Source organism: Neopelma chrysocephalum, unplaced genomic scaffold (assembly GCF_003984885.1).
Source record: "Neopelma chrysocephalum unplaced genomic scaffold, ASM398488v2 Primary Assembly neopelma1_25, whole genome shotgun sequence".
Lineage (NCBI taxonomy): Eukaryota > Metazoa > Chordata > Aves > Passeriformes > Pipridae > Neopelma > Neopelma chrysocephalum.
In genome coordinates this window covers 34,489,196-34,508,406 of record NW_020897694.1, presented here as the reverse complement: position 1 = coordinate 34,508,406, position 19,211 = coordinate 34,489,196, and the positions used below count along the sequence as shown (strand labels likewise).

The following is a 19,211-nucleotide window of genomic DNA, read 5'->3' as shown; positions in this document are numbered from 1 at the left end:
CTGCCTCTGCCTCTGCCTCTGCCTCTGCCTCTGCCTCTGCCTCTGCCCTCTGGCTTGTGCAAACCTCGGGTCTGTGCCAGCCAGTTTTGAACCTTTCTTCTAATGAAGATTTCTTCCTTTGTGTTATGTCAATAAGGGAGACACTCAAAACTAAACAGATTAGAAGAAAGGCCACTTGTGTATTTGCTAAATAGGATTGGAAAAAAGTCCTTTTTCCTCCCTGTTTTTTCACGGGAAAAAGCTGACCTGGTTATAAGCATAAGTCCAGCAGAAGTATCTTTGCTGGGAATACTGATCAGAGTGAAGGGTTCAAATGCTTTTGGGGATAAGGATCCAGCAGCCTGTGTCTAGTTGGTATTTCCTTTTGGGTGTCCAGGGCAGCTCTTTGCTTGCTAATTTCTGAAATTGTTGTTCTTTTCTGTAATTCTGGGCTATGATTGGCCCTGGCTGTCAGATATTCTGAAAATGTAGTGTGGCAGCCCCAAGCCCTCTTTGGAGTTTTAGACTACACAGAGCTTGGTGAAATATTTTTTAATCTGATTTCCCAGTGAAAAGTCTGTTTGTCAATCAGTCTGTTGTTTTGTGATTGGGCAGGGAAGAAAATCCACAAATAGTACATGAGAGAAGTGGACCATTATCCTTGCTTGTAGGTGGCAGGTGACTGGTCAGTATACATGTCCTTTTTGGCCATGCGTAGATCCAAAATACCATAACACACATTGTCCCTTGCTCTGGTGTCAAAAGAGAGAAGATTTTGTGTTATGAGAAAAAAATTATGTATCTAACTTTACATAATAACTTCTTAAAATATCTGTGGTTTTTTTAGTGTGGTAAATAAATGATGGTTTTTTAAACCAAAATAACCCCCTTATACCTAAGGTCTTCTGATACAAGAACCTACAGGTACATACACTCCACTGGAGCAGTGACTCCCAGTTTTTACCATGCCCCTGAGCCCAACAAGCCCCTGTGGAGCCCACACTGGACTTGTGGGACTGCTAGCTTGGGAACTGGGCTAAGGTTCAGACAAAATATGCTCGTTCCTCAACTCTGAAGCCCACATTATTGGTTAGAAACTGTAGCTTTAGGTAAGCCCTGGTAACTCACTGAAACTTTGTGCCTTGTCCTCTCTGCCCTGGTAAATAGAAACATCAATATTGGATAAATATAATTATATGTTTTGTCATAGCTTAAAGATGTTCTTTAAGATAAGCAACATTTTCTTACTGTCTCTGGTTTAGAGATGTGGTTACTGACAGAGGAGTGGGTAAGCAACTCTACATAGAGCTCACTGAATTCACCAGGAAGCCCTTAGAGACTTCACTTAGCATTGGAGAGATGCCAGTATATCCCTGTGAAAGACTTGAGGCAATTTGGTCCTATCTCCTGTGAATATTTATTTCAGTTTTCAGGGAGTAGTTCCACACCCTGGAGAGCAGAAAAACCACATGCATGGAGCTGAGCTGTATTTTAACAAAGCAACTGAGAGCAATATTTTTGCACTGCACAGGTAGTCGATATTCTAAATAATGTAATTGCATGCACACGCTTTGTTTATTACACATAAGCGTCTCTATTAAAGTACTATAATTAAATAACCACCTTTTGTTGGACCAGCTCTATTTTCTAAATTGTAAAACCACTTCCCCCTAGCACAAAACTTGTGCCAGAACTCAGTTGCCCCCTGAGGCTATCAGGACATTTGCAAATGCTTTGCTTCATCATAACCAGGAGCTGGGTGGGTCTGGTGCTCAAAACATGCCAGCTTTCAACACAAGAAGTAGGCTTTGGTGGTTACTTCTGGAGTTAATTCTTGACACCAATCAAAATCTTTAGTCATTAAATTACCTTTAATTTTAAAATAATTTAAATAACAGCTTTTCTCACTCTCTAGCTGAAGTCCTGTGTTAAGATGATGTTAGATACTCAGGTCAAACAGACAACTCTTGGACATTCCAGTGTTGCTCCTCTAGTAAGCCATGGGGTGACTCAGACTTTGGGAATTTTAAAAGTTATGAAATGTTGGGACTATTTGAGGCCTTGCTCCTTTCTGTGTTTACCTGTTTGTGGAGCAATGATTCAGTGCCAGTTATAATGTGATTATAATGGGATGAGTATACACCACATTATTTTAAAACTAATTTATCTGTGTATCATTGGCTGATGTCATACATAAGATTGAAGAGTGGGAAAAGAAAAGCATAGCACATTTGGGCTTTAAAGATGGAAGCACTAATAGGGTAGCTTAGGGTGACTGGACAACTAATAACATCAGTCAATGTGCTTCCCTTTAGCTAGCCAGACATTTTCCAGTGAAGTATGCTACTGATAAAAGATGGTTATTTGAACCCAGAATATTTCATGGACACATCTAAGGGTTCATGATCTTTCAGTATTCACAGGTAGGAATCTCTCAGCTGTAGCAAAGCTTGGAAGTAGCCCCCCTGAAAGGCTCTTGGACTGTGGCTAAGGGAAAAAACTGCCAATGTTAGCTGGTTTTACGGCTACACAGCACTGACTAGTAGAGGTGAAATGACCAATGCTAGGAGAATATTTTTTACAGGATGCAACAGCTGCTGGTGTCCCAACTTATGGCAGTTTTGACATGGAGGAGGGGTACAGGGAATACCTGAATAGTAGGGCTGATAGTAGTAGGGCAGATGGACTAACATCCTTTCTACCTCATGGCTGTCAAGTTATTTAGATGAAAAAAATTCTGTTTTTCTTTAAAAACACTTCTTTACTTTTTATTCCAAGTATGTGATTACAGCAAAGATTGTAGTCTACATCACAAAAAGTCACTTATTGTTGGCTCATATCTAAGACATCAGAAAAAACTGCTAACAGAGTAAAAAAATGAGTAATATCTGTGTAGGCATGGAGATCTAATTCCTGATTTGTTTTCTTGGGCATTCCTTTGGAACAACATGAATAACATTTTCTAGGGTAATATGTGTAAGAGTAGTTTGCCCTTTGAGGGACTTTGGATGAACATAACAGTTTTTGAAAAATTTGGGTTCAGCTCTGCTATTCCCATGTGTTGGGATGAGCAGCTTCAAAGACTCTCAGGGATTTGTCTTTCCTCTCTGATCTTTCCCTCTGACTTTTCTTAACCTCACTGCTATTCGGCTCGAGACTTACCATAGCATATGGGTCCCAGTTCAGAGTTCCCTTCTTTTATGAGGTTGGGATGGGCTGTTCAACAGGTGTCCCACTGTTGCTAATGCCACATACTGGAAAAGAGAGGTAAAGCCCTTTAGCTTCCAGAGCTGTCAGTCCTGGTACTTTTCACAAGCGACACATTCAACCTTTTCTGATGGCTCAAGCTGTTCCCTCTGAGCTTCCTGTACTGTGTTGATATGGCAATAGGCTGCCAGATTTTACATCAAGAGCAGTGCCACAGCATTTCGTTATAAAAATTTATGGTGGTTGATTCAAGATGCCTGGAGAACTTTCTTAATTGTTTCCCTTACCTCTCTGGAGCTTCAAGGTTAATCTATTTTTCTGCCTACAAAGCCATCAGATTATTTCCTTTCCCATTGCATTCCCCTCTGGAGCACTCTCTCCATAGGAACATACACCTGTGTGAAGAGGTGTAGGCCATGTCTGGCTATTTTTGATGTATATTTTAGCAATGCCAAGTGCTTGCAATTCCTGGACCGTTAAGCTGTTGGAAAGCCTAGCTCCAGTGGAAATATGCCTGGTTTCCCACCAGCTCTCAAGCTCAGGCTTCTGGCCAGTGGTCCTGAGGCAGCCCTGCACTTCTGATATCTTTCGAGTTTTATATTCTTATAAAGTTCAAAAATGTGTCCAAGGTTCCCTGGCAGGAACCAGACAAGGGGGCACTGCAGTGTAAAGGTCCAAAAACTAAAAGATCCCAGGTTTTGGGAGTGAAAACTGGAATCTTTATTGAACACATGAAATGCTATTTAAGGATCTCAGGGACAGAACATGCTAATGAGGAGGCCGGGTTATGCCAACTAGGGGACTACCCAATTGATTAGCATTTCCAGTAACAAGGATTACATAGGGGGGAAAAATGGTTAACATTTCCCATATCCGGGATTACATGTGGGGAGAAGAGGATTAATATTTCCAGTAACCAGAATTACACTGTGGGGAGGATGGTTAACATTTCCTGAAAGAAGGATTACAAGGGAGGGAAGAAAACAAAGGGTCTTTTGCATGGACTGATAGCATCATCACAAAGTCTTTCCATATCCTGCTGCAGGAGATAGGACAATCCACATGGTTGAATATCAGTGGGTCTTGTCTGGCCCTTAGATGATGGAATTTCCCTCAGCCCCTGTTGTCCACGGCCTGCTACATAATACTAGCAGTTCCTTTTCTGCTGATATCCGAATTTTGGATTGCTACGCTGCAGAATGTGCCCATTAGCGGAGCATCTGAGCTCCATTTGTGGTTTGTAAGGGTTGGGGCATATATTTGAGCACTGCCCTGTGGTTTCCCACATTGCTTGGCTGGGTTATCCTGGTTGCTGGCATGGTTTTGACTGGTACTGACTACCGGTTGCTGGTACTGGGCACTGTGAGGAGAGCAGCAGATACCAAGGACCTTTCCTGCTGGGCAGTCTTGGATATGACCACCTTGATTTTGGGAGAAGAAGTGTCTTCCATGCAGGGGAGAGCCAAGAACTGCCATTTGTCCACAATGCCAGAGCACAGCCCATTTTACTAGTCCAGACAAACCAGTAGGTGACTGCTAAGAGATTAAATGTGCCCTGGCTGCTCTAGGGCAGGATGCTCCCAAAGCAGTATAAAGGGCATACAAAACAGTCCTGTTCAGATGACTCGGGGCTGGCTGCCTCTAGGGAAGGCTGGAGCCTGTCCTGTGGAACAGCTGGGCATGACGTGCTGCCCTTTTGCCTCTGTGATTGTTGCTGCTGCTGCCGTTACTCTTATTGTTATTGTGGTGATGATGATGATGATGTGTGACTTTCTGAGCTTCCAACCTTCCAAACAATCTGAAGACTCTGCTCTAACGTACCACAGCACACTTTAATGGCAGGAAATTGTAGATGCAAGATTCATGCCCCAAGTGGGGCATCAAAGCCTTCAGGACCACATGGAGATCAAGAATGGGCTGGGGTCATGCTGGAGGGTGGTGGTGGGTAGACAGACACAAAGCTGGTGTCATCACTCTTGAACTACCTGGTGGGAGCTGTTCCAGGAGCCTGCTGTCACCCAAAGCGGAGAGCAAACAAACATTTATCCAGTGTAGAAGATCACCAAAGGCCAGGGCTTGATGAGGAACTGTGTTATTTGAGAGCAGACATACCCTAATAGTTCAAACTAGCAGTTAGGAAGCCCCAGCCCTGCAACTTCTTATGGCTGCTGTCCCAGAGCAGGGCATCACTGTGCCATCAGTCCCCAGAATTTGTCCTAAGTGCGCCAAAGACTTCCTCAAATACTGACAGTTGTCCTGACATGCCTTTCAGTGGCTTCTTGGGAGTCATGGAGCTGTCAATGGCAGTAAACAAGGACAGCAACAAGCAAATATTTCTAGGTTTCCTCCCCTTGACTGATGCGTGTTGCAAATCTGAGTATTTACTCTTCTTGTGGGATGTCAAATGGCACACTTGCACCCCAGCAGTATTTGTGAAAACTCACAGTAGCTCCTTCTAATTCAGGGTTCAAGAAACATGTGGAAATTCCTTTTCCCCAAAAGAACATAAATTTTTCCAAATAATTTTGTAATTTAAAGACATTATTTCTTTTACTTTAAGGGATGAGGAAACAAAGTTTGGGAATAAAACAGAGTCATCTGGGATCAGAGATATGTTTTTCCAGGATGACTTGTCTCACAGTCCGGGTGGAATTTCTCCTTTTAATTAAAACCAAGGAATTTTCAGAACATGCTACATGCATCTGAATAAGAAGTATTCTTGGAGCTTGCAAAACTAAATCTAAAATAGTTCTTAAGCATAAATAACTGATCCATTCAAAAGAGGGGATAAACCTTTCCACGGTGAATCTTCTTTAACTGATGGCAAAGACAGTGCTGGTGTTGTACACTTTAGCACTTTCAAGTTGGTGCCATGCTGAATGACTAGACCTTAAAGTGGAAGAGGAATTCAGGCCTGAAAATGATGCACTGCTTCCCAGGATATTGTTATGACTTTGATATTATTATAATTTAGCATAACAAAGCATGGCTAGAACAGCTGTTTTTTCCTTGCCATTGTATATATATCCCTTATATATCTTCTGTTTTATACTTGTGCTAAAACATCATTTGAGCATGGAATGAGTTAGGAACTTGTACGTTTATATATTAGTCACACTCCTGATGTTTTTACTGGAGCTAAACCCAGCAAAATTATTTCATGGTTAGCTCCATTCCCACACTTGAAGAACTGGAGCTCATGGGAGCATAACTCCAGAACCAATTACGAATAACATTGCTGAGTGTCCTAGTGTTCTTTGTTGCTTTAGTGATACGCTTTTTCTTCAGGATTGTCCAAATAAGGATAAAATTGTGTTTTTAAAAACATGTTGGATATGTTAGCTCAGAAGTTTTAGGGTTTAGATCAGGCAGGGATAGCTAACCTGGTGTCAGTAGTTAGTTGACATGGAATCTGGTGTTAAAAACACTTCTTCAAGGAAAGACTAGGCTCTAAGTATTACAATGCCAATATATTTTTCAAAGATTTTAAAAGATTTTTTTCAGTTTTTCTTTAAGAGACAATATGCTCTTTTGTGATTCATAAAAGTAATATTTTTTGAAACACACAGTAAAACCATCTGTACTGTCATTAAAAGAGGTATACTAGTTGCACTAGTTGTACAACCAGTAAGAAGTCATGAAGTTTGCGGTGATTTATATATCCAAACAGGAGTAGACAAACACGACTAACTCCTGTTATGGAACTCCAGGCTGAAAAAGGGAATGACAGGTGACATATTTTGGTTATTTGTTACTCAAAGTTGACCTTTATTTTTCTACTGTCAGTGCATGATTAACAGTTTTAAAAAGGATTTTTCCCAGAAATAGCTATAGTCAAAGATACAGGAAGTTCTTTACTTAAAATGAAGTAGCTGCCTCAACCACCAAAAGCATGACATAATGAATAGACTGAATTTTCCATTTCTGTCACATTGATAGTGCACTTGAAATATAATCTTCCAGCATTTTGATTTTTTCAGTTTTATTGCAGAAGGAATCACTGACTACTAAAAAGGGGAAACCTCTTGTCATGTATATTTCTAATTATTGTGAGTTTATATTTCATTACTTAAGTGAGAAAAGAAGAAATTACTTAAGTGAGAAAAGAAGTAAGACATTCTTATTTTTAAAGAATATCTGCCAGTTGTTTCTTATTCCTTTCCTAGCTGTGTTAAGGTTATGTATTAATCATACCTAGGTATGATTCTGGAGATATCTCCAGAGTTGGAAAGCCATGAGAACATCCAGACACATCGTATATAGCTGCACTTGGACACCTGAGTTGGAATGGAGGAAGAGAGAGGATAACACCCTGTGTTTTTTCATTATGTACAGATAGCCACAACTCACACTTATACATATGCTCTTGCCTTTAGCTTGGTAGTCTTTTTCCCCGTGCAGCTCCGTGCCACTTTGCATCACATATTATGAAAACTGTTGAAAAGCATATAGGCTGTTACCACAGGAATGTTTCCCCACCTAAGTACCATCTGCTTATGAGCGCTGGAAGTTGAACCCACCAGTTGAACTGCTTGGATGCAGCAGAAACAAGATACAGAAACATGATCAGAGAGGACTTCTTGACGTTTATGCTTCTTTCTGGTCCTTTGGAGAAACTATGCCATCCTCCTAAAGAAAACAGGACCCTGTCTACTCTTGGTTGTTTTAATAAAAACAAGTTTGATCTTCTTAGAAGTTGCTAGAATCAAAGTGAATGCCTCAGTACCTGTTACTTCATTTTAAGAAAGAGTCAACCCTGTCTGTTAATTGGGGACAGTTTGAAGACATAAAGTGAGTGTTTGAAAGTGGCAGAAAAATCAGAGATGTTCCTATACCTGTCAAATTCAAGTAGAATGATGCTTAATGAAACCCTTCCCTTCCCTTTTTTTCCAGAAGGTTATCAGGTGATACCAAGGCAGCTCCCTGTGCCTGCTGTTTTTTCTGTAGTTAGATCAAGAAGAAAATGGAGAGTGTTTGCCAGTCCTTTAGTACATCCTCTGCATGTTGGCCCCATAGTTTAAGGCAAAAAAAGGCAACTTGTTTGACAACAGAATAACTTCACATTGAAGAAGAGGAGAAAGCTGGCACAGTCGGACCATTTCCTTAGGAAAACAAGACTGCAAAAGAGAGGAGAGGGAGAAAATGAACTTATTAGTTAAAAAACCAGGTTTGACTCCATGCCTCACTGTTACTTACCTTGTTTCCCTTTTTCCAGTCTGCTCAGACAGGGTTAACATTTCTAACAGCAGTTGTTGCAGTAGGAGTAAGTCACTGTAAGACTGCAGCTCATTTTTTAACCTCTCCTTGTGAGAAGGATAAAATCCCTGTATTTCAAAAGACTGCAGTGTCAAGTGTAATACACTGAGAGGCAATGCTGAGGTGCTTGTAACTGTGGAGATTGCAGAAGCACTGTGTCTGTGCTCTCTCTGTGCTAGCTGGGTGTGCTGGGAAGCTTTTCTTTCAGTACTTTAAAGGCTTGTTTTGCACTATTTATCTTGACGATCTGGGAGAATGCAATCCCTTGGGAGCAGTGAAGGTGTCATGAGCAGGACTCGTGTTAAGCTACTATTAGGGACAATTCTAGAGGGACAAGGTATTCTTAGTGTGGTGAACTATGGATAAGGAGGCTTGGAGTGAGTACAGATAGTGCTCACGAATTTAAAACAAGCTTTGAGCTTTCACTTCAACCAGGCAGTGTAAGAGTCGAACCTCAGCTGTCATCAGGAAGGGGCTTGGTGTGCTTAAGCCGGAAACCTTGGGACACAGAGGCTGGGGAAAAAACCATAACCTGAAAGACCAGACAAGATCCATTGGCATTCATTTCATGTGGATTGTCCTGATCTCCCCCAGCAGGATGTAGAGAGACTTTGCATGATGCTATCAGTTATCCCCTTGTTTTCTCCCTCCCTCTGTAAATCCTTATTTTGGGAAAAGCTGGCCACCCTTCCCCAGTATAATCTTGCTTACTGGAAATATCAAATCCTTTTCCCCCAAATGTAAATACTGTATCTGAGAAATGTAAATCCATTTTCCCCCTTATGTCACTCCTGTTACTGGAAATGCTAATAAATTGTGGAATCCCGTTTGGAAAAACCCTGCCTCCTCATTAGCATGGAAGCCCCCAAGACTCTTAAATAGCACTCGTGTTCAATAAATCATTCCAGTTTTTTGCCTCTGTATCTGGGATCGTGATAGCTTTATTAGACCGTTACAAGGCAGTCTCCTGAGTGCTTGTCAGCAGTAGGGTAGCTCTGAAATTTTGAGTAGAGAGCAAGCCTGTTACAATCCCAGCATATATACTTCTGTTCCTAGCTTCTGGACTTCAAATGTTCTGAAGCAGAACATAAAATAGAACATGACCAAACTGTATTGAAAGTTAGATGTAATTGGGATACTACAGATAGCACAGCTGCCTCACACAAATCCTTAGAGGTTTCTCCTTTCACAACATAGCCTGGAGAGGCTGACCATGGTGTCCTCTTCAGAAGCTGCTAATTAAGATGAAAGAGTGGAGAGACATTTAGTCCCTGTTTCACACCATATTTCAGAAGTGCAGCATTTTGCCTTTTGACTTCACTTTCCTCATGATATTGCTTTAGGTTTTCTTGTCCCTGGACAGAGGAGGCTATTTGTTGCTTTTGTTTCTCTTTTGTCCTTTGGTGAAGTTACCTGTACAGTCAAAAGGAGCAAAGCCTGCCATTTCTTACTCTCTGGTCACCTGTTTACAGTGCTCAGTATTTATAAAGCTGCTACAATCAAAGGAAACACCAGAATCTCTCTTGTTTCAGTTCAAGAAAGAGAGTCAACTCTGTCTAGCTGATGGGAAAATCTTGGAAATGAGAAGAAGGTATATACTGTAATGCCACAGACAGCAGAAAGATTCCCCAGCCTGTTTTTTGAACCTCATTCTTTTGGTGCTAACTTCAAGATTTTGACTGCTTTGCAGAAGTGTTATTGCCAGTATGCTAAATTTGAACACACACCCAAACATATGCATATATGTACAGCTCTTGAGGGCTCAGTTACTCAGCCTCCTTCTTGGTGCAGAGTTGTTTAGCAATCATTCTACTTGCTTTCAACTCCAGCTTTTGCCTAGCAGATGCAAGGTGATTGCTTCACAACAAGAGAAGTTAGTCCTGCCTGTGCAAAACCAAGTATTTTTCTGGTGCTTTCTTAAGCACTTCATTCAGTTGTCTTTTCCTTGTGGGTCCCTCTCAGGTCTCCCCCTGTATCAGTGCAAAAGAGATTCCTGACACCTGCTATGTCATCTCCAGCTCTGTGGTCTAAAACAAGCAAGGCTGTGGCTCTAGTTGTCCCAGCTTTCCTTCTCAGTGCTGTGAGCTGGATGTTGACTCTTCTGAGTAAATTGGTGATTCATATGAATATGCTCAGCTATGTAGGAAGAGTCACAGATCAGTAATATGAAAATGAAGGTGTTTTTTTTCCTAAAGAATCTCTTGAAAGGTTTTACTTTGATTGCTTTGAAAATCTTTTATTTCCTTCTCCAGATCACAAACAGAAAGTGAGATGTATTTTTTACTTTTTTACTAGCTTAAAAATGATAGTTTCACATGTAATTTCAGGTGAAAAGCCCTCTTCCAAGCTAGGAAAATAGTAAAAGGAGTTTTTATGGTGGTGCCTATTTCAGTATTTCTTTTTTTCACTGTCTCTCTTCCCCAGCGTCTCCAACGTCTTCCTCTCCCCTTCATCTCTCTGCATCTCCAAAAGGGGAGAGTCTCCCAAAGACTCCAATTGCTTCCCATTCTGCTTCTTCCTGGCTCTGAACATTTCACCCCATCTTGTGGTGTTTGCCTCATTGCAGACCTTTCTCAGTAGCTTCTCTGGGGATGTTTCTCACCTTGAGACATCTCTGTACCTTTCTGTAGGTTAGGCTTTGCTAAACAAAGCAAGAAAGCAGGTTATCTTACGTAATGATATCTTCAAGTCAGAAGGCTTTTGGGGATACAGTGGGAAGAGTCATTCAGAGCTACCTTCCACAGAAAACTCGTATTCAAAATTCGTGCTTTGTCTGTATCCTCCATAAGACCAGAGGCAACCAGCATGGGTAGGAAGTGGACAGCAGCACAAGGATGGAACCTCATTCTGGGTGCATTACCTACATACATACTTGGACAAATCATATTTGTTCTGGGAAAGCCATTATTTCTCCTGGACTGGCAGCGGCATGCTGCCTGAGTCCTCTGTCGGGCAGTCCATGGGGGATTGCCTTTTTCTTCCTCCTTGGCACCAGGTAGCATCTGCCACTTGCTTCAACGACCAAGGGCCAGGGGATGCCATCCATCGTCAGCTGGGGGTTCTGAGAGCAAGTGTGTTCAGGCATGGGAGGGAGCTGCAGAGTGGCAATTGCCTGTGTGGCACATGCGTACAGTTTGCCATTACTTCCTCTTCTGTTCTGGTGATTTATGGACCAGTGAATTTCTCCAGCCTCATGCCCTGAGTTTTGTAAAGCATTATTCCAATTTGCAGAGGGAAGTACATAAATTACTGGCTGAGTTATGCACTTGGCGAGACCTTCTTTTTTCTTTGAACAGCACATTTATTTTAGATCATGTTTCCTTGGGCAGCAGGGACATGCAGAAGAGGAAAAGAAATATGATTCCTGGAAATATTTTAATGTGGTGATATTAGCAGGGTTCTCAGGGAGGAGAGGCTGAGTCATGGGAGCTTCAGAGCAGAAATCCCTGATAGGTTGAGATGGGGGTATCTGAGCCTTGGGGTGGGAGAACAGGAAGTGTAGGGACCTTCATGGAGGAAGGACTGGATGATGAGGGCTCTGTGGTGGAAGCAAGACAGCTTGAGCTGAAGGCAAATTTGGGCTTGTTTGGTACCACGTCTTGCCTAGCAAGTTCAGGTGTAGTGAAGCAAGTTCAGGTGCACTGTATTTTCCTCTTCCTTCAGCTAAAGGCAAGCACTTCTTGCACCACCGTATTTCTAGGCCAGAAGAAGCAGCCCTATTTGGTGAGCAGCTCAGTTTCCCTGCAACAGGATGTGCTTTAGGGTCAAGATGTAAGTAATTTTCTTTTTTACAGTTACATAATGATCAACATGAGCTGACACTCTTAAGTTGCAATAGCTCTTGTGTTCAATAACATGGTAAAACCGCGCAGAAGAGTTAAATGATATGTACAAGATATATCACTGGTGCCTGCTGCTGGGCTTTTAGCCAGACACCTCTCCCAGGGAAATTGGAAGACAGAGCTCTTGCAAAATCACCCAACCACCACGATACAGTCAGAGGGCTCCTGACCATAATGAGGGTCCTATAAATTGTCTGGATCCTTCATGATCCAGAGGTGTACTGCTAATGCCTCAAACAAGCCAAGAAAGTGCACAGCTAGCTACATGACAGGTCCAGTGCTTCACTTGGAGTGACAGATTGTATTTTTCCTAATGTAAAGATTTTTCATATTTTTTTTTGAAGGGGAGGGAATTTTACAGAGAGTGTAATATTGTGTCATTTATATGGGACATCAGAGATGTGCTTCACTCCAGCTGAAGAGACACTCCGGTACCTGTAGTAACATGGTCCTTGCTGTCAGTTACTGCTTGCAATTCTGCCAGGGAATTTCACTTTTAGATAAGTACCCTTGTAGATATAATTTAATAAAAGGGAAGGCAGCGGGAAATCATAGTGCAGGATGGGAGAGAGATAAAGGACTGCAATGCTCAGAGAGACATGTGGATAAAAGCTCTGATCACTCAGCCACTGCCTGCCACGACCCCATACCCCACGCACACATGCAACCTTTATCACTTGAAAAAGCAATAAGAAAATAGATACAAACCTATTGAATTTTTTCAATTGCTCCTTATATAGTCAGACAGGTATAGGCTTAATTGTTCCAAACTGGAATGATTGGTGTGCATCTAACCAGCCCTATGGGCAGTGGAAGAGCCCTGTCCGCCCCCTCTGGCAGGGGAGGGGGAGTGGAGGGAGGGATGCAGGGGGTGCAGGGTATGGAGGAGTGCATGGATGCTGGGCACCTCGAGAACCCAGTCCGCCTCCCGGGGATTTTTCCCAGCAGATGTCACTGTTCACCCATTAAATAAAACCAATCCCAGGCAGTAAAGGACCTTTGGAAAAAGCCACTGCAGGCTATTACTTAAAAATGAAATACACTGCCTTAGAAGAACATTTCCACTTGGGGCTAAGAGGGAGAGCAGTTTATTTTTATAAAGGTGGCATGGGATGGAAAGTTGCTGTAAACCTGCAGAAGAGCATTACTGGGGGAGCTGTGCCTGCAGCAGCCCCCGGCCCTGCACTGCCATACCTAGCACACAGCTTTAGGGTGGGCGACGGGAGGTGGATGGGCACCTCGGAGGGTGGATGAGGAAACCTTTAACTGGTCTCACTAATGTTCCTGCACTGCAAGGTTTAGTAGGATTTAATCATGACTAATAATTTAGTGATTTAATCATGACATAATTTTGTGGTATTAAATCATGACTAGCCCTGCCCACGCTTTATTTATTCAATATATAGGTCCTTATGATATTATATAGATACAAAATTCATATTCAATATTGGAGGAGCTGAACTCTCTTTCCCTCAGTACATATATTAGCCATGAGGAATTTGAAACTAGGCAATTTCTACTAGAAGCAACTTAAATCCTTATTCTCTTTTAAAGGTTTTCAGGGATACTGTTCAGTACTCATCACGAGAAAGGCTAATAGGAGAGCTTTGTTTTCCATGCGATATGACAGAGCTGTGCCTGGCACACAAGCAAAGTATCACTGCAGAGATATGCAGATACAACAATAAAGAGGCTCAGACACCCGAGTGACAGATGAGCAGAAATGCTGCACTGCACACAGGAGATGATGGGTAGCCAGGATCTTGCAGGCCTAATGATGGGGCTGTAAATGGGATAAAGGGTGTGTTCAACATGGGACATCAGAAATGTCCACAATCGTGTAGTTGCAAATTTCATCCTTGGTGATTTTGCATTTTAAAACAGGCGAGAAGGCGTGCATCAAGAGAAAAGCAATCATTTTACTGCTGGGATATCATTAGCCTCTAACATGTAGGGGCACACATCACGGACTGGCAAAGGGCAAAGCTGTGTGCTACACTGCTTATTTCAGCCCCCCTGTGTACAGAGCACTCTTCATGCCACAAAATGCCTCGAAGAAGGGCTTCTTTACCTGAAAAAGTGTTCAATTTTTTTCCATTCCAAAATCCTGGCTTTTCCTTCCAGCCTAAACTCCCTTGTCTCCTCACCCCACTGGCACACTTGTACTTTCATAACCACAGCAGGCTCCAGCTGGGAAGAAGTTTAGACTCTTTCCTCCGCTGCCCTATGTGAAATTTGACGCTGAATCCCTCCTCTCTTCTCAGTTTCCAGACTGAATTATTCATAGTCATTTAAACTTGTGTCAGCATTGTCTTTTCAGGTGAGAAACTCCTCTGCCCTTTGGTAGACATTTCTAGAAAAGCAATAGAATCCCCCTCTGCCTTTCCTCCACAGGATAGACAACCTGGCCTCTCTCAGTCTCTGCTTGTTGGACTGGCTCCCCAGCACAGGCCCTCTTAGCAGGCTCATGTGGGTATTTCATGTTCCTCCTTGTAAGGGGGATGAGCAGAAGTGGAATGTTGTGCTCACCTGTACCCTGTACCAGGCATTTTTTATTCCTCTAAAGAGCTCTTGATGAAAAAGTTTGAGCTGTTGATGATGTCTGAAAGCAAGTATCTGTATTCAGACTGAAAGCCATTGCTGAGACACTCCATGAGATTGCCTCAAATGTGATTTCCTTGAGGAACTGCACTGGTGATTTCCTCTTAGCCTCAGAGCTCTCCTTATGGAGCTGCTCCATTCTCCACTTCAAATCGTGCTTCATCTATTTGGTGTGTCTGACAGTAAACTCTATTTTTGACATTATGAAACAGCAATGAGGGTGACTGTGTGGTAGATGAGATGTGCAAAACATACCATGGATGGGCTCAACCATTGCTATTTTTTTCATTGTTCATGAAGCCTCAATAGAAAAACAATTGGTTAAGCAAAAGAGTCATTGAGTACCCAAACCCTGTAAACCACAGGGCTGGATTCCTGCCATGGGCTGTGACCTTCCATCTAACTCATAAGGGATTTCCATCAACTTTGGCAGGAGCAGGAAGAGTTTGTTACAGAAAACATTGAGGGCAGATCATTTTGGGGGCAGGGAGGAGATGCCTGTGAGATACTGATGAAGGGGAAAGAGGACAGAGCTGGTTCTCTCCAAGGTGAAGGAAGGAGGAGCAGGGTGATTTTCAGGTGCTCTCGGGGTCCAGGGTAACTGTCCTCCTGCCTGTGTCTCGCTGGATAGTGGGTGAACCACTTCAAAGCTCATTTTCTCAGAAAGTGGTGGAGTATTTTACTGAGGCTGTGAAGTGATAAGGCACTCCCTCATCGCCTGAGTCTTACCCTGCCTGAAATCAGATTGCCACACTTGCTGGCTCTCAGCTCAGCCAAGAACCATTATAAATTGCCCCTCATCAAATGCAAAATGCTTGTCTGGCAGAGTTAGGGAAGACATATTCTATTCCGTGGGTTTTGCTGTGACTAAAATACACTGTAGTGAATAGATCAGCCCCTGGAGAGCACCTTGTTTGGGAGAGGAATTTATCAGTGTAAATTAAATGCAGTGAAGACCTGGAGTCAGTGGAGAGGGGAAGATCAGCACCTGTACATCCTGTTGGAACGGTGTGTGCTCCTCTGGCAGCACCAGGAAGAGTTTGGCTCTCCAAAGAGGATTTGGTATAAGGCACAGCATAACCCACTGGCGTTAGCTGTGTTATCAGACTGGATCTAAATAGCATCACACTAAAGACATAGTATGGACCTCAGCTCTAAGGTTCAGTGATTTGTAGTTAGATGTGTACATGTGTACACCCAACTGTGAACTGGGTGTCCAAGTCCTCTTCTGCTCAGTGGAGTTCAAGGGCTAAATTCAGGCCTCTCAATACAGATATTGGGACCCATTGAGACCCAGGTCCTTCTGGAGTGACAGCTGAAGGCATCTGAAGTGGTCCTGGCTGGCAATGGCACTAACCCCACCCTAACTCACATTGAGGTGCCTGAATGGAGGAATCTCACCCACATTGTAATCAAAATACAGTGAAATGAGGCCACTGTTGCATCTTCAAAAAGCCCTTTGTGGACACTTACTCAATTAAAGCAAGTTGTGGTCGGCTGAACCCTCCTGAAGTGCTGCAGGCTCCATTGATGGGTTTAGGTGGAAGAAGTCTGTCAGCGCATGCCCTGGGCTCCTGTACATCCTGGGGATGACCCAAGGGAAAGGTTTTGGACTAGCAAACTGATGTAAAAAAAAAGTATGTAAATTGTTTTTGATGGAAAGCTTGTGCTTTGCTAAATTATACCGTTTAATGAAAAATACCACCTCCTCACAGTAAAATGCAGATTTTTGTTGTCAAAGGCCAGGTTATAGAAAATAAGCACAGAGACAGGGTACAAGGATTTCTTTATGTGGGATGCTGGATTGTCTTGTGGGGTGGATCATCTTAGCTAGCTGCTCATACCATGGCAGCAGCAGAAAAAGGAGGCTTCTGAATCAGTGCTGTTGTGAAACACAGCAATACTCACAGCCAAAATTTCAGAGGAAAGCTCATATTTTGTCTGAACATTTCCATGGAAATATCCATAAAACCTTTTCATTTATTTACATTTTGATTGAGAAAATAGTTTGTTTTGTGGCCAGCCTTTGGGAGGACCATCCTGGAAAAGGCAAGGACTTCAGCTGGTGTTCAGCAAAGCAGAAGGCAGGATCAGTCATGTGTTTCAGATGGCAGTGGTCATCAGCATCCAACTTGGAGTTACAGGGGAGGCTTACAAACACCAGGTAGCGGGGGAAGCACAGAGGATGGCTTTACACGCAGACAAGATAACATCTTCTCATAGGTGGCTGTAAGCAGAGATAAAATTAACTAATGGTATGACAAATGGGCTTTGAGAGGCTTGGAAAAGTGAATTACAGGGTTTACAAAGCAACTTTCTGTGAGAATATACACAGTTTTTTAAAAGCTCTATATGTGAAGGAGACTGAGAAAATCAAGGCACAGATGAAACCAAGTGAAACGAAAACCAGCTGTACTGTTCCTGCCATTCCTCTGTGGGATCATTAAGAGAGTTCTCTCCTCTACTTAACCATCTGTCTTGATAAAGTATCTGTGAAGCACAGAAGAGACTACTGCTGCCTCAGTCCAGAGGAAATTGGTCAATATGTTCAGAAGAACATTCTTTGCTAAGAAAAAATGGACATACAGGAAAACCATCTGATTGTGTTAGCCTTGTTTCCTTCAGGCTGATAGTAAACCTATAATGTTCGCATCAATAGATGGGCCCGCTGAGCCTCCCACTGGACTTGGATGGACCTCAACTTGCTTTGTGGATGTTAAGAAGCCAAACGAGGTCACAGCCTCTCGAGGTGATAGTTTAAAAGTGTCTTTTACAAAGGATGTGGAGAGACAGAGAAAGGTCATACATTGTTCAGGGCACACTGAGGCAGTTAATGTTCTTGCTCTCCTGCTGTGAGTGTGGCATTGCAGTACAAGAAGTATTTTGGTGTGTCATACTCAGTTTTACAAACATGTGAAACCATAAGTGGACCAAAATAATCAGAAATGGAAGCTTACCTAAAATACTTAAAAATGCACAGTGTTGCTACTAAAAATTTGCATTTTAAAATTTTCCTAGTAGTGACACAAAAGTCTCGCCCAGCACTTAACACCTGCAGACAGTAACAGCTGTGTAATCTCAGCAATTATGCAACTAATGTTCTAATGAAGCAAACTCAATTTAACTTTCCCTCATCCTTTCCCTCAACTAGAAACTTGGTGCTAATAAAAAAGCCTACCTGTGTTTATTTAAAAAAAAAGAGAAATGTTTGTGACACCATTTAAACTAAATGAAGAAAATAGAACTGAAGACAGAGCTCTACTGCCTTATATCCTTCCTTGATGCTGTTAAAGGATGGTGCAGTAAAAATGTGGGCTGATTTACTGAAAATGTGGGATTTGTTAGTTTTTTCTATCCAGGGAAATCCAGACTCATACAGTTCTTCACCACTCCAAGTGAAGAACTTGATTTTGAAACACAAAAGATGTTTAATTTAATGCATGGCAGTAGAAAAGTGGGGAAAATTACCCTTCCACAACTGCAATAACATGAAATTTGCCTGGAATCCACCTTCTTCCACAGAGTAGGGCAAACTTTGCTTTTCACTGTAGGCTCTAGAATGTAATATATGTATCATGATACACAAATGTCTCAGATAAGAACGTTTGTGGCAGAAAACCTAATCCTACTCTAATGCTTATGGGACTATTGAACCAAAAAGCTAAGTTGTTCTAGGTAATTCCTTTTCCAGAAGAGGTTTACTGATGGTCCTGCTAGTGAGAAACATCTTTCTTAGTACAGGCAGCACCAGACCTGAAAACAAACTTTAAGATAGAAAAGCTTTATATTTCAAATTAGTTTCTAAACATCTTAAATAGTCCATATGCTAAAGATATTTATGAAATGAATTGGATATATTCCAGCAGACTGTATCTGTAAGAAACTGTAAATCCAGTTGCACATGGTTCAAAAAAGCTGCCTTGCATCTCTTTAAAGAGTAAAAATTGCTGTCTTCCTTGATAGATGTTGATAGTACGCTAACTGTAACCACACCTCCCATGGCCATGTGTGCAGACTGAGCGATGGTAGGAGGATGTATTCCAGTGTCTTCCTCTCCCAGCGTCTCCGTGCCCTGGGAGGAGCTGTGTTAGAGAAGGGCTTCAGAATGGAGTCGCTCCAGCATTTAACACCAATAACAGAAAAGAGTGGGAGGTCATTTTTGGGCATTTTATGCTGTTATATCCCAACTTGCAATGCATGCAAAAATGCCTGGCTTGTTCTGAGGGTCATACATGTGGAGTGCCGGGGGCCGGAACGGTTTTGTTCATTTGTTTGTTTTTGGCTCACCTGCAGCTACTACCCAGGCTCAGTATGTTCTGGATATAT

The 19,211-nt window shown here is 42.3% G+C and overlaps 1 long non-coding RNA gene across 4 annotated transcripts in view; it reads left to right on the top strand.

Moving 5' to 3' along the window:
- The window catches only part of LOC113963584, a 46,525-nt gene that overhangs the window by 6,420 nt on the left and 20,894 nt on the right, over positions 1-19,211 (top strand). The window contains exon 4 of one of the 4 annotated variants that reach the window (XR_003532867.1): positions 1,242-1,549. The exons of the other annotated variants lie outside the window; for them this stretch is intronic. This is a non-coding gene — a long non-coding RNA (uncharacterized LOC113963584). Of the gene's footprint in view, positions 1-1,241; positions 1,550-19,211 lie in introns of those variants that run through there. 4 annotated transcript variants of the gene reach the window in all.